The following is a 13,378-nucleotide window of genomic DNA, read 5'->3' as shown; positions in this document are numbered from 1 at the left end:
CCACTCTGCCATTTTGTTTTCTTTTCTGACACTTATGTGTAACACTTTATTTATGCTGAAAAGTTTGGTTACTTTTATAAATAAGCCTTGCACAGCTGGGACTGTTGGGAATATCGTTCACATGGGACAGGTTCAGAAAAGTTTTCATCCACATGAAAATATCACTCAGCGTTGTTTTAAACATGCCAAACCCATAGGGGGCAGTGTGGTGCTAAGCTTAAACCTTTGAAAACCAATCAGGTTACTTTAAATCAACCACAACTTCCTTTTCGGGATCATTTGTTTGGACAGACATGTAGGTTGAACTATGTTGTTTGGAAATCGTGTCAAAGAAAGTATGTGGATAGCTTGGTACATTGTTTGCCAGTTTTTTCAATTTTATTATGAACTTAAGAGACGGTCCAGAATAGCAAATATTCATGTCAATGAGAGGATGTAAACTTATTATCTGAAATGGTTTTCCTACTTACTCAATGATTGTAGCCTGAAACTAAAATAATCATAAAAAAATCTCATGCTTGAAACTTCCTCTTTTTTATTACATGTCATTCTAAGCCTTTTCAGAAACTTTACCAAACTAAGGTCTAACTAAAATATCTAAAACATCCCCTCATCATTCCAAAATATGCATGCTTCAGTAACTTCTTTAATTTCTCTGTGAACACAGGTTATCATTGATTCTGCTTAATCAAATGTGAAAATTATTTCAGTTTAATTTAGTTTGACCTTTACTCACTCCAAATAGTATTCTGGTTTTATTTAAGAGTGAACAGAAATGGAACCAATCATGCAGAAAAGAACCAAAGTGGTCCTGAAATTAAAGACATTGTGAGTATTTTTTTTTTCATCTGGCCCCCAGAACCTCAACCTAAATACAATCTGGACTTGTCTACTGGACTTGGTCGGGTTTCATTTATTCAAACTCATGAAAGTTTGAATAAATGAAAACAAAAAGTGGGGATCCTTCATAAAACATGTTAGTCATCTCAAACAGAAATAACATAAAAAGGTTAACTAGTTTTCACAGATCTCGTGTTGGGTGAAAGCAAGGTGCCTATTTACTATATTGTAGCGAAACATATTAATTAAATTTGCTACAGATATATTTCCAAACTTTTGAATGTTCCAGTAAGCACCTGTGGTAAGAAAGTCCTTTTACCATAAAGCCACCAAGACTGGATTCTCCTCATAAGATTTCTTACAGAGGAGTAAAATATAACCAGGGTTGTCCAAGAACCAAGTACCACTCATTTATTCTTTAATTTATTTATTTATAAAGCACTTTAAAACCCAAAGGCAACCAAAGTGATGTACAGAGCAATCAAAAATACACTCGCTTCAGAAAGACCTGCAAATTGCATATATGGCTTATCTATGAAAACAAGAAGAAATTCCCCCAACTGCCATGAGCCCTAATAACACTCACTGCACAAGACTCCACTGCTGAAGAAGAAGATTGTTGGAGGCCCTTTAAAGTAAGTAGAAAATCCTTTTGACAAGGTTGTGAAATATAAGAATATAATCTGATCAAACGACCAAAGTTGAACTTGTAAGTGCATGCAGACACAGCACGCTTTGGAGGAAACAAGAAGTACTGGAAAAATAAGGAAGATGCTAGGAAGGATAAATGAGGAAATTTACTCATATCGTATCTAAAACATTTAATTAAATGGGGATTCTAACACATTGCTAGGAAGTCTTCACACCTTCATTAACAAAGACTTCTCTACTAAATCCATCATTTTTGTACCTGGGTGTACATGAAGGTTTCTAGTGGTGTATAGCAACAGTATTAGGGCTGTGTGTGTGTGTGTGTGTGTGTGTGTGTGTGTGTGTGTGTGTGTGTAGGTATTTTGCTGTCTTGTGCAGATGTCCTGTGTGGGCCTTGTGTTGAACAGATGTCACAAATGCTGATACTTTCCCCATGCTGAGCGGGAACAAATTACAGCCCCCACCCCAACATATATACACACACACACACACACACACACACACACACACACACGCACACCCAGCAATCATAACCTTCAGATTACACATGGCCCCTATCAGAGGAAGCAGCCTGGATTTGCAAGATGTAAATACTGAGCGGGTAATCCAGCACAGGGCACAGAGGTGAGTGTGTGAGGGGAATGGTTTAACGTGGGCACCAGATGGTGTGTGTGTGTTCTTTAGAGGGAATTTTAGGCGCTGACATTGGGATTATGGTGGTCTGTTTCTAAAGTGATGCAGATGGACCTGCAGATTTAATTTTTTTTTCTTCCCACACAAGAATCACATGGGGAAAAACCCCCAACAAAATGTAACAGACATATTTTCAGTCCCTTTTTCATTCTTCCTAATGGCTGGTGCTCTTAAAATCGACTTTTTTGAGCTTTACATCATGTTTTGTTATTCCTTCATTGTAAACGTATATGGAGTGTTACCTTGCATGTTTGAGAAACCTTTTAACCTCCCCCACTAAGCTCCTTCAGACTAGTCAGCAGCAACTAACAAACATCTGGCGGAACGGTGCATCAACTGAGCTCATTATTCAAGTTACTTCAGTGCAACACCGATAAAAACATTGTTAAAGGGTTCATAGAGTAGTGATATTTTCATAATTTCCTGAAGGCGTAGTTTCAGAAATAGCAGGAGTTTCAAAAAGTTTAAAGAGACAGAGGCCCAATTTCAAAGTTGAATTTATTTTCAGTCATATTTGATACACAGCATTTTTATAACTACTGAAGGTTACATAGTTACTTGATTGTGCTCTAAAATGCAACTATATGCCTGGAAAATACATAATACTGTCCCTTCAAAGACTTTTAAAAACATAAGTCATTGTACTACAACATTTTTATCAGATTTGCTTTTTAGCAAAATAAAGCAACATGGTGAGAGGTGCATCATTTTTCTATTATGGCCCTGTGGAGCTTTCTTGCAGACCCAAGACCATTGGGATCGTTCTGTTGTTTGCTGTACTTAGCTACAAGCATTCAGCATGCGGATGTGAGTGAATTATCTGATCATTATTGTGGTAATATCTAAATCATAGGTGATCTAATTGTGTACCGGATGCACATTTTATGGGATAAACCAACAGCAGGTAAGTGAGCAGTTGAATTTTTGGCTTTTGGATTAGTTAATATTCTGATTTTTTACATTTTCTCTGTGCAGTCCAGACAGACTTTTTGTATAATAACTGATTCCCCCCCACCTCAAATACATAGCTAATTTTCCATGCTTATTCGTTCAATTAATACAAGTCAGAATATAAACACTGCATTTATAAGTCCTCTTGAAGTGCAGTTAAGTCTTTGGAAAGGTAGAATTTCTCCTCTAGACTGAATTTGAGGGATTTTTGATAACCTATGAACACTAACATCTTTTATAATAGCTGACATTCACTACAGAAATCAGTGAGAAAGAGAGAAAAAAGTTCTTAAATGACAAGTTTCTTTCATTTTTCAGCACTCAGAGGTCAGAAAATGACAGAGCCGGCATGCTAGGGTGCATCTTCCCATTCCGGAGAACATTTTCTCCCTCACGGTCCCCTCCTTCTTCCTCCATCACCATCCCTCCCACCCTTTTTGTCCTTGCCATAATTTCATCTCTTTGCACGTCATTAGCAAGCCGGCACCTAATGAATTTCTTATCTCGCTGAATTCAGTGGCTGTTGTGATAACGCTTATTGTTTTCGGTTTGACTGTTCCCCATGTTGGAGGCAGTGGTGTGTACAAGTGCAAAAATAGTGGAGAGGGAAGGAAAAGAGACAGACAGAAGCTCTCGACAACGGTGGCATTTTGGTAGCAAATAACCAAAAAATGTTAAATGTCTGCACATGTGAGTGCAATAAAATGTGTGTATAAGTGGTGAGACCGGGTGGCAGCACTCTGGGAGGGATAGTACATGGAGTGCCATCAAGAAGAACAGGTGGTGCAAATGACAGACAAGAGGCGAAAACAGACAAATGAAAGCAACGTCGATTCAGCCATTTTTAAATGAATGGTGAAACAAAGAAAAGGCAAATGAAACCTTGAACTGAAACAAGGAGTGAATGAAGAAGGAACTCAGACATGATGAAACAGGAAGAGAAAATGGGTTGGAGGCAGAATGAAGGACAGAGTCGAGGCAGATGGGAGTGTTCTGGTTCGCTACTAATGTTTCTCACAAGAATTAAAGTCCACAAAGAGGTTTGCAGACACACACACTAAGTTGCACACATCCATGCACTGTGCCAGCTGATGGTAGTTGTTACCTAGGACCCTTGTAAACATCAGACGCCCCCGACTGGCTTTCTCTCTGCAGTACTTAGTAACTTAGTGACCCGTGCACCCCCAAACACATGGGCATCAGCCCCTGTGGCACCGCATGGCTGATCTGAAGTGTCACCCTGCTAAATACACACACATACACACACACATTGCTTGTTGTAAGTGTTAAGCTCATTCCTCTGACACCTCTGCTGATAAGAGAACGCATGAAGGGTGCTACATACAGAGGAGATGGAGAAGGGAAAAGGGACACAGAGCTAAAACCAAGTGTCACATTATCAGCATGGCTGTTGTGTTGTTTTCAAACTGTTGTGCACTGAATTTTATAAGCAATGAGTTGGTGCTACTGTGGCTTGGGTATTTGTGACAGCGCAGCGCCAAGCATAACTAAAAGTGCATTCACACCAGCCCTGTTGATCCGCGTTAATCAAACTCTCGTTCATTTTCCCAGAATGTTTGGTTCGTCTGGAGAGATGTGAATGCAGAAAAACCTCGGTCGGTTCGGTTGAAGTGAACTCTCTTGAATGGTTAAAATGCATATGTGAATGGAGACCACTCCAAAAGCAGGACACATGGTGAAGCGCATGGCATTCTGGGTAAATACAATCAAAATAAACACATGAGACTAGCGCTACTGTAAGAAATGGCTCATGATGTTTTACCACCGACAAAAGAGAAATCCTACGATCGCTAAAATCTGACGCCACTCAATTTTTGTTTACATTTCTGAAGAAGGAAGTTGCGGTCATTGTCTTGTTCAGTGGTTCTCAGTGAAGCACCACCACACGCAAGGAGGGAAACAGGTTTTTCAGTGTGAAAGCAAACCGCACCGACCAAAAATGTAACAAATGCTGCAACTTTGGTCCCCAATAGAACAGATTCAAACGGGTTATCAGATGTGAAAACACCCTGAGATGCAGTTTTAATTCAGTCTGAGAACTTAGGGATTGAACTTTGCAAAAGCCTGAGCATATTTACACACTGACCTGTCACCTTATTTCCTGTTGCAGTGCTTGTTGTTACAAACAGTGACTCAGTCACGTTGCAGCTACGTGATGGGGACAAACTATTGTCAAAGTTTAGAGAAAGAGGACCAAAAACAGAGTGAGAATTCAACGAGCAGCAGCTGTTTGGATAAAAATCTCTTTTTCACATGTCGGAGGAGAGTGGGCAGTCTGGTCTGAGATGATGGCAAGGCAGCTTGTGACAGAGTGAATACTCAAAAACTTCTGATCTAAATGATTCAGTATTTTCCATTTCCACTTCTGACTTAAGCCGAACTGTTAAAATAGCGTTCTGTGACCCATCACGGCAGAAACTTGATGTGAAATCCAGTTGTGAAATTCAGCCCACGCCGTGTTCCTGTTATTCTTCCTTCAGCATAATCTCCATGTAACTGCATGAATTAATCTGTGATGCACCAAACCTTCGGTTTGGGATAAAAACACTTTTGCAGGATTACACATTGGAGCATTTACAAATCCTCTGCAGTCCTTTTTGTAAAAACAAATTAGAGCTACAATAAGGTAGAAATAGTTATGTTTAACTAAAAGCGCAGATCATTTTTTCACCAATGGTACTAACTTTTGTCTCATGTTTTATGTGTGTCTTTTTAGCTGTCTCTTTCTGTCTTATTTATGCTCCCATTTCTCATCTTAATTGTGGCTTGTTAAAATGTTGCAGTCATATAAAATCCAAAATATTCCTTGAATCTTTGTTAAATTTTAAAACTCAATGTTTTATCATTTTATTGATGATCCATAAAGACTTGAAGACTGCATATATTGTGTTTTCACTACATCCACAATACAATTTTTAATTCTGCTTGTTTTTATTTGTAAAATTTTATTCATTATATGTAAAACCTAAAAATCTTTCAGTAAGGTTCACATGATAGAAGCTGAGTCTGAATTTGTTCTCTTCGCCCAGCTGAGCCTTGAAGCATCACAGTTTATACTGTATTCAAAGCAGCATATCAATGTGTGCATGAAAAACCAGATTTAATTTCACATTTTATGCCGCAAAAACTAAAACAGTTAATTCATTTGCCATCCGGTTCTGCACCAGCAGCTCAGACGGCCATTGTACAAGAAGCAGCGAGTCGACACAAGGACCCAGAAGCTTCATTAGGCTCTCGGTCTCATTGCTGGACATGCAGCCAGAAAGCAGCCACTGTGTTGTTCTGCTGCCAATTGTTCTCGTCCTGCACAGGGATGAAGTGGGCGCGGCCTGCTGAGAGACTCTTAACTGCCTCAGCAGGAACATCAGGAGCGCAGCACGGCCTGCTGTCCCCACACATATGGCCTTGTTTTTCAGCTTTTGGATGCACATACCAAAAATTAGAGAGCGATGGGAGTGTATGGAGTGACAGCATGAGTGAAGTTCTACAGAAGGATGGACTCACAGCCCAGGCAGATAGAGACAGAAACAGAGTTACAAGAATTGAGTAATTGAAGGAGATAAAGAGAAAAGGGTTGAGAGGGTGTGAAATGGGTGAAGGGCGAGCTTGATTTGTTTTTCAGCAGTGTCAAGCTGTCACAGAAATGTGTTTACCAGCCCCTACTTTGCCATTAGTGACACTTGGGCGCTCCTGTAGACGAAACCAAATAGGCTGATAACTGCCTCATGTATCCTCCAAATATCCCTATAGCTCTCCATCTGCTGGGCTGCATTTCACCGTATGTCGCCGCTCTCCATCCATCCCCTTGCTCTGCCTGCCTCCGTGCTCTTCTGCTTTTTGCTTCTGTTTCTTCTTTTGTGCTAAATCTTCCTTCAAGTTTGAACAGCTGCCCGTTGCCACGGTAGAAAAGGAAAGCCGGATGAAGATTAGGAAGATGAAAGATTTGCAGTTTAGTGAGAGCAGGACACAGAGATGTTGCAATATTTTCATGCTTGGAGCCGTGCAACGAGGATGGGTGAAAGCTGAAGCTAGAGAAGCAACTGATTTATTATCGCGGTTGATAAGGTGCACCAAAGTATATTGATGTAAGTAATTAAATCAGCATTATAATCCACCACATAATCGATCAAAATGTTCCCAGACAAACTTCTTTCCTTCTGGTTCAATGATCTTTAAATAAGAACACATTTCTGAATAACAAATTAATGTGCAAAACATTATTTCTACTGAGTAAATGTTTGACTTTTATTAATGCAACAGAGTATTAGGGCCACACTGAGAAAAATTTTAAATGTAAAGTTACCAGAATAAAGTCATAATATCATGAGAATAAACTCGTACAAGACTAATGACATATTATTATGAGAATAATGCGAGAATGAGGGCGTAGTATTACAAGAATGAAGTCTTATTATGACTTCATAATAATATAAAGTCGTCTTGTATTATTTCGATTTCATTGTTATAAATTTACTTGATTTATATATTATATTTATTTTCTCAGTGTGGCCCCTAATCCTCCTCAAAAGGTTGCTCTCAGGAGCTAAACAAATTGGGGTAATTTTGAATTTTGGTACTTAATCCTAATTTGAATGGGAAGTACAGGTTGGAGGCAGCAGCTAACCTAAAAATAATGTAATTTGAATTGTGAAAGGAAGCCAGAGTACAAGGAGAGAAGCTTAGCATTCACAAGGAGATGGAGAAGTTTACGTTGCATTTCGAGCTAAAAATGTCCAGTTTGTGCTTATTTCTTATTCTTCACTTTGTCTTTAACCAGGAGACTTTCTCATCACTTTACTTCTCTCTCTGTTTTAATGACATTTATCTGGTGCAAAACCACATCACCCAGCTATTATTACCCAGACAAATCCTTTACCTAATTTGAGTCTATTTTTCCAATGTGTAATATTTTAATTTTTCATTTATTTACTAACTTGTTTAAATTAGGACAATGTATATTTATCAACATGTCAGCATCTTTAGATTGACTTTTACATCTGGAAAACATCATTTGAATGAACAAATTCTATTGTTTTGTAATTTCCCTGTTTAAATACAGGAACTTTTCTGCTGTTTCTAACCTCTCAGTCACCTTTGTTTATCAAAGTGCATCAGACTCTTATTCTTAAACCAGGCTGCTTTCATCTTTCTTGCTTCCATCACAGTCTGTGCACAGATCTTACTTTAAAAAAATCTCTTCCTCTCTTGCATGTTATGCCATTTAAATGCATCCCAAGGCTGTTCTGTGTCTGCGCCAGGATGGCAATTCATTTTCTGCCCAAATTTACCTCTAGGAGACTGAAGCTCAAATTAGAAGTTTTTTTGCACTGAACTTTTTCTTCAATTAACCTTAATGGAGTCTTTTCACTGATGGGAGTCTCAACACATTACTGCATGTTGCAGGTGTACAGAACGCACAGGCAGGTACGTGAAGAAGTACAGTATGCTTCGTGCAAACCTTTTTAAGAGGATGTGGTTTGTGCAACATACTGAACAATTTGTACAGTTGTGACAACATATTTCTATGTGCACATCATTCTCAAAGAATTACATTTTGAGATGTTTTTCAGACTTACTGTGTGGTGCAACTGAGACAAAGTTGAGTAAAGAGTTCTGAGACAACAGGTTCAGTGCTGCATACCACAACAGATAAGAAGACTTTTGTGCAACCTAACAAGACTTTTCACACGTCTAATGGAGACTTAAAGGCACAATATGAAGTTCACCTGCTCAATCTAAAGGGTAAATCTGAGGGTTTTATTTTCATTTGAGGATTGGTAAATAATTTAGTACTACTAAAAAATGTAAACTAAACAAAAGAGTTATTCTTTAATGAGATGATGTTGATATTGTATGTTAGAAACATGGTGAACCTCATGTTACCACCACATTTCGCCTTGCGACATTATACAGACCTCAACTCATTCAAAGGCAACAGTTTGGCTTTGCTATATGGTTTGACAAAAAGTGCATGACTAATTTCTTCAAAACCAGCCTGACTGAAGGACTGGCTGAATCAGATGCCAGGCCTGATGCAAAGACAAACTTAAATGATGAATATTTCTGCAAGTTTCTTCACTTCCATGGTAATAATGAGGAAAGCAGGCTAAACGGTCAGCAGGAGATTAGCAAGTGGAGTGGGGGAAATTAGAGGTGATGCTACGCATTATATTTTCCACAAGTTTTGCAAACCTGCTTTATTTCTGCACCAGTTTCATGACCCAGATTGCCTTACGTACACGCAAACATGCCCATCAAGTCTCGCAGATGAAAACTAATCATAGCTATTTTTACATGCAGTTGCAGTTTTTCTCTTTTTAACCACAAATACAGCTGCTGCAGAAGAGACAGAAAAACATTTTTCTGAACAGACAGATTCCATTACTGACAAGATGCACTCAATGCTGTAAAAACAACCTCTGACTTTATCAGGAGAGAGTAACATTCAGGTTCGCATTAGTATGTGGATGTTTTTAATAGACTGCTGCAGATATTTAAAATGGTAAAATGATTCAGCCCTGATTGTAAAATTGTTTCACATAGAAATTTGTATAAAATAACTACCTGTTATTGCCATTTAGTGAACTCATCCTCCTTGTCTCCACTGGTACTATTGGTCAGTTTTAACCTCAACTGGTAAGTGAGCAGAGACTCCACCTAGTGTCAATTCAGCAAAGTCAGCCCTATATCAGGTTTTTATTTTTATATTTTTTATAAAAATTACTCTCAGATTTCAGCACACTGTATTTTTTCCGCATAATTTCTGCAATGAAAATAGCTCTGCTATTCTAGAACTACCAAAAGCCAAGACTCACAAAGTCTTGCATTTGTAGGTATTGAATGTATGCATGTAGGTAAAACTATACAAATGTTTTTTTTTTTTTCTGTTGCTGCTGCTGATGCACATAAATCAAGTGGATGTTTGAGTTTGTGTGGCATCTTGGGGGCCGTCAGGATGTTGGTGGGTTTAGTCAGGAGAAGTTTGAGCAGGAAGCTGTTGGAGGTAATCTTTTGGCCTGCAGCTGATAACAGCTTTCCACCTGGAGCCTCTTTACAAACGCCTGGACCACCATCAATCAACCAAATGTCCTTCAGAGGGGAAGGGAGAGAGAGCGAAAAGAAAGCATTTGAAGTTTAGAGAGGAAAAATGTGGCAATGTGGAGCTGATTAAGACCCACTTCTATGCCTGTATGTGCAATTTCAAACAGCATAAGAAGGGAAAATGTTTAATGTTTTCAGATTATCACACTTTTGCACCAGTTTTTCATCCTTGCAAGCAGTTGGAAATAACATGGGAATGTCAATCTGGGGAGCTACAGCCATATCCAAAAAGTTGGTCTGAGCTTTAGTTTAAATATGAAAAGATTGATGAAAAAAAAATAATAAAAAAATTATGGTATCTTGTCAGAATGATCATTACAAACCTTTAGAGGTATACAAGTGTATATATTTTTTTGCCATTAATTAATAGATAAAAAGAACCTGACTGATGAGATGAAGTTGGTCAAAATTAATTTTTAAAAAGAAATGTACAACACTTCAATGTTAAAGTCATAGGGAAAGTCGTTTTGAAAGTCTTTGTGACTCAAGTGGACGACAATTGTTCAAATGCAGAAAACATGTAATGTTGCTGAACCTGGCCCACGGTTTGGAAATAATTAAGACTTCTTTGAAAATATTTTGTGGGCTTCTGAGAGTGAAATAAAAGTTTCTCAATGTGTCCCATTGTGGTCAGAAAACTTTGAAAATGAACTTGCATCACAGCTGTTTTGGTAACAAAACATGTATACTTCACACAAGCAGAATGAAAAGTGTTATAAAATGAGCAGTGGATGGACACAGTCAAAAACAGCCAATCAGAGGAGGAGGGTCTTAGCGTTGTCAATCAAGCTCTTGTACTCTCTACTAAATGTGCAAATGACAAAGAAAGGACTTGAAGGAAAACCGTTGATTCGTCATCATTGGTGGCTATGCTAACTAGCCTTAGCATTCATGGTAGGCTTTGTTGTGGTGAAGAGAGAAAGGGGAAGGGTGAGCAGCGAGTACATGTGAATGATTGACAGTGCGAAGACCCTCCTCCTTTCTCTGATTGGTTGTTTCTGACTGAGTGGTGTATTTCTACTGGGAGCACTGGGACAATGTAGAAGTTTTTTATTTCCACATCTTATTTGTCTTATACTGTCACGACAAAATGATAACTTTAATAAATATGTAAAAACAATTTATTTGTATAAAAGTTACATACTGCAGCCTTAATAAATGAAAACATCGATCTACTTTTATGTGATTAATGATATCTGTCAAAATTTCTAATTTACCTAATGTTTTGATTCATTTAGGTGTGTGAAATAAAATGAAAAAAAAAACCCAAAAACCTTTTTTTTTTCAAACAATGCAATAGCAGAACTGCTGTCCTCTGAGGTGGTCTCCATCTTTTACACTTACTGTCCCAGTGGGACATATGGACCACATGGTACATCAGATACTGTATGCTTACCTTCACTATGATGCAGCGACAAAACTGTGTTTCGGTAGTTATACCTCCCACTGCAGTGGGGATGTGCATGCAGAAATATTGCAAATTTTGTACCCAGAGTCGTTTAGATGCATGAAGTGGTACAGCTAATGTGTGTGTGTGTGTGTGTGTGTGTGTGTGTGCGCACGTGCGCATCTGTCCGTCTGTCTGGTCCTTGCCTAATAGGCCCTCAGCCCTTGCATTTCTGACAGAAAATCAATGTCCCTTTCTGTAGAGCCAATACTTCTACCTCTGTTTAGAGACAGATAGGAGAGTGTCGGGGATGGGGGAGGTCGACCCATGGTAAATACTATGGATTCACGCCCGGAAAGACATGAATCCATAGGACAGAAATAAAGAGTTGTCACACGTCTTCTTTCACTGAATCTTGATTTCCTTTGTGAGCTAATCTTCTCGGGGACTCAGGCGCTCACTCGCGACCTCGACCATCCAGACAACGAACAGATCAGTGCAACAGATGTGCAGCGGTGTCTTTGTATTTCTGAAACGGATCGGGCCGGAAAAAAATTCACAGAGGGGCCTGTGTTAATCAGATTAGTTTTTAACTTTGAAGAGTCAAGTCAAGTAAAAGAGCAGAGCAGAAAACATGAAATTAGCTGATGTTGTATGAAGATTATGATCAATTTAGTCGGCATTCTGTTGGCTTTGGTAACAGAATTTAGAATTAATTTTTCCAGATGCAACAAAATTAAATTAATATTGATGGGAGGAAATCCAATACCAGTAATTAAATAAATATATTTATTTGCTTGAAGCACTTCTTGTTTAGTTATTCCCTCTGGTTTTGGATGTTTGGATGAAGGATTGTACCCATACTTTTTTACTTTGAGACATTGTTGATGAGCATCTGATTGGCATCCCAAATCCCAGAGGAGTTGAAAAGGTGTCTTCATGGATGCACAGCGGGACTGAAAAAGAGCGAAAGAGGAAGTTCAAACCATCGCTTGCATTGCCAGATAGAAACTGAAATAGGAGCAGCAAAAGCAACTGATGTGGATTAGCAGCCTCAATGGCTGCTAATTGAGGCTGCTAATCTCAATTAAGCCTCAATTAGCAGTTCTAACAAATGGCGACCATTGAGGTGGAATATTGTCTCTGCTGCTCAGTCTCTAGTTAGAGGTTTCTTCAGAATTACTGCAATGTCAAGAACATGCATTTGTCCCACTGGTAATGAGATTTGTCAAAAACCTTAAAATAAGTTATGATTTGAGAAGCATTTAAAAACAACAGGCACAATGAGAGGCTGGTTGAGGACCCAGGTTAATCTCAGCACAATGCACAGCAGCTGCGTTTCTATTGACCATATAATTGTACAATATGACATTTCCAAAATAAATGTACTAAATGGAAATGTCATTTTCGATAAAACACTTGTTTTTTGATAGAAAGATGGTAGGATGAAGTCTTTTTTTGGCTGTATTGAAATGGGTTTATTTTACAAAACTGCAATGTAATCACTTTTTTGCATCATGAGTCACATGATCATTATGTTTTATTAGTGACTTATTGCATGAACAAACTTATTAACGTGCGATCTTAATTGTGTTTCTTATCTAATGAAGACACCGCAATTGCGAAATTGGGTTTTTTCAACATTGGCGATTTGTAATGGAAACGTAGTTCGTGAGAAAGAGGATGGTAAATATCTCCAAACCTCAGTGTTAAAAGAACTGCTGATAATTTTTA

This window comes from Poecilia latipinna, unplaced genomic scaffold (assembly GCF_001443285.1).
Source record: "Poecilia latipinna isolate Pla-1442-1.1 unplaced genomic scaffold, P_latipinna-1.0 Scaffold635, whole genome shotgun sequence".
In the NCBI taxonomy this organism is placed as follows: Eukaryota; Metazoa; Chordata; class Actinopteri; order Cyprinodontiformes; family Poeciliidae; genus Poecilia; species Poecilia latipinna.
This window is presented reverse-complemented; position numbering follows the sequence as displayed.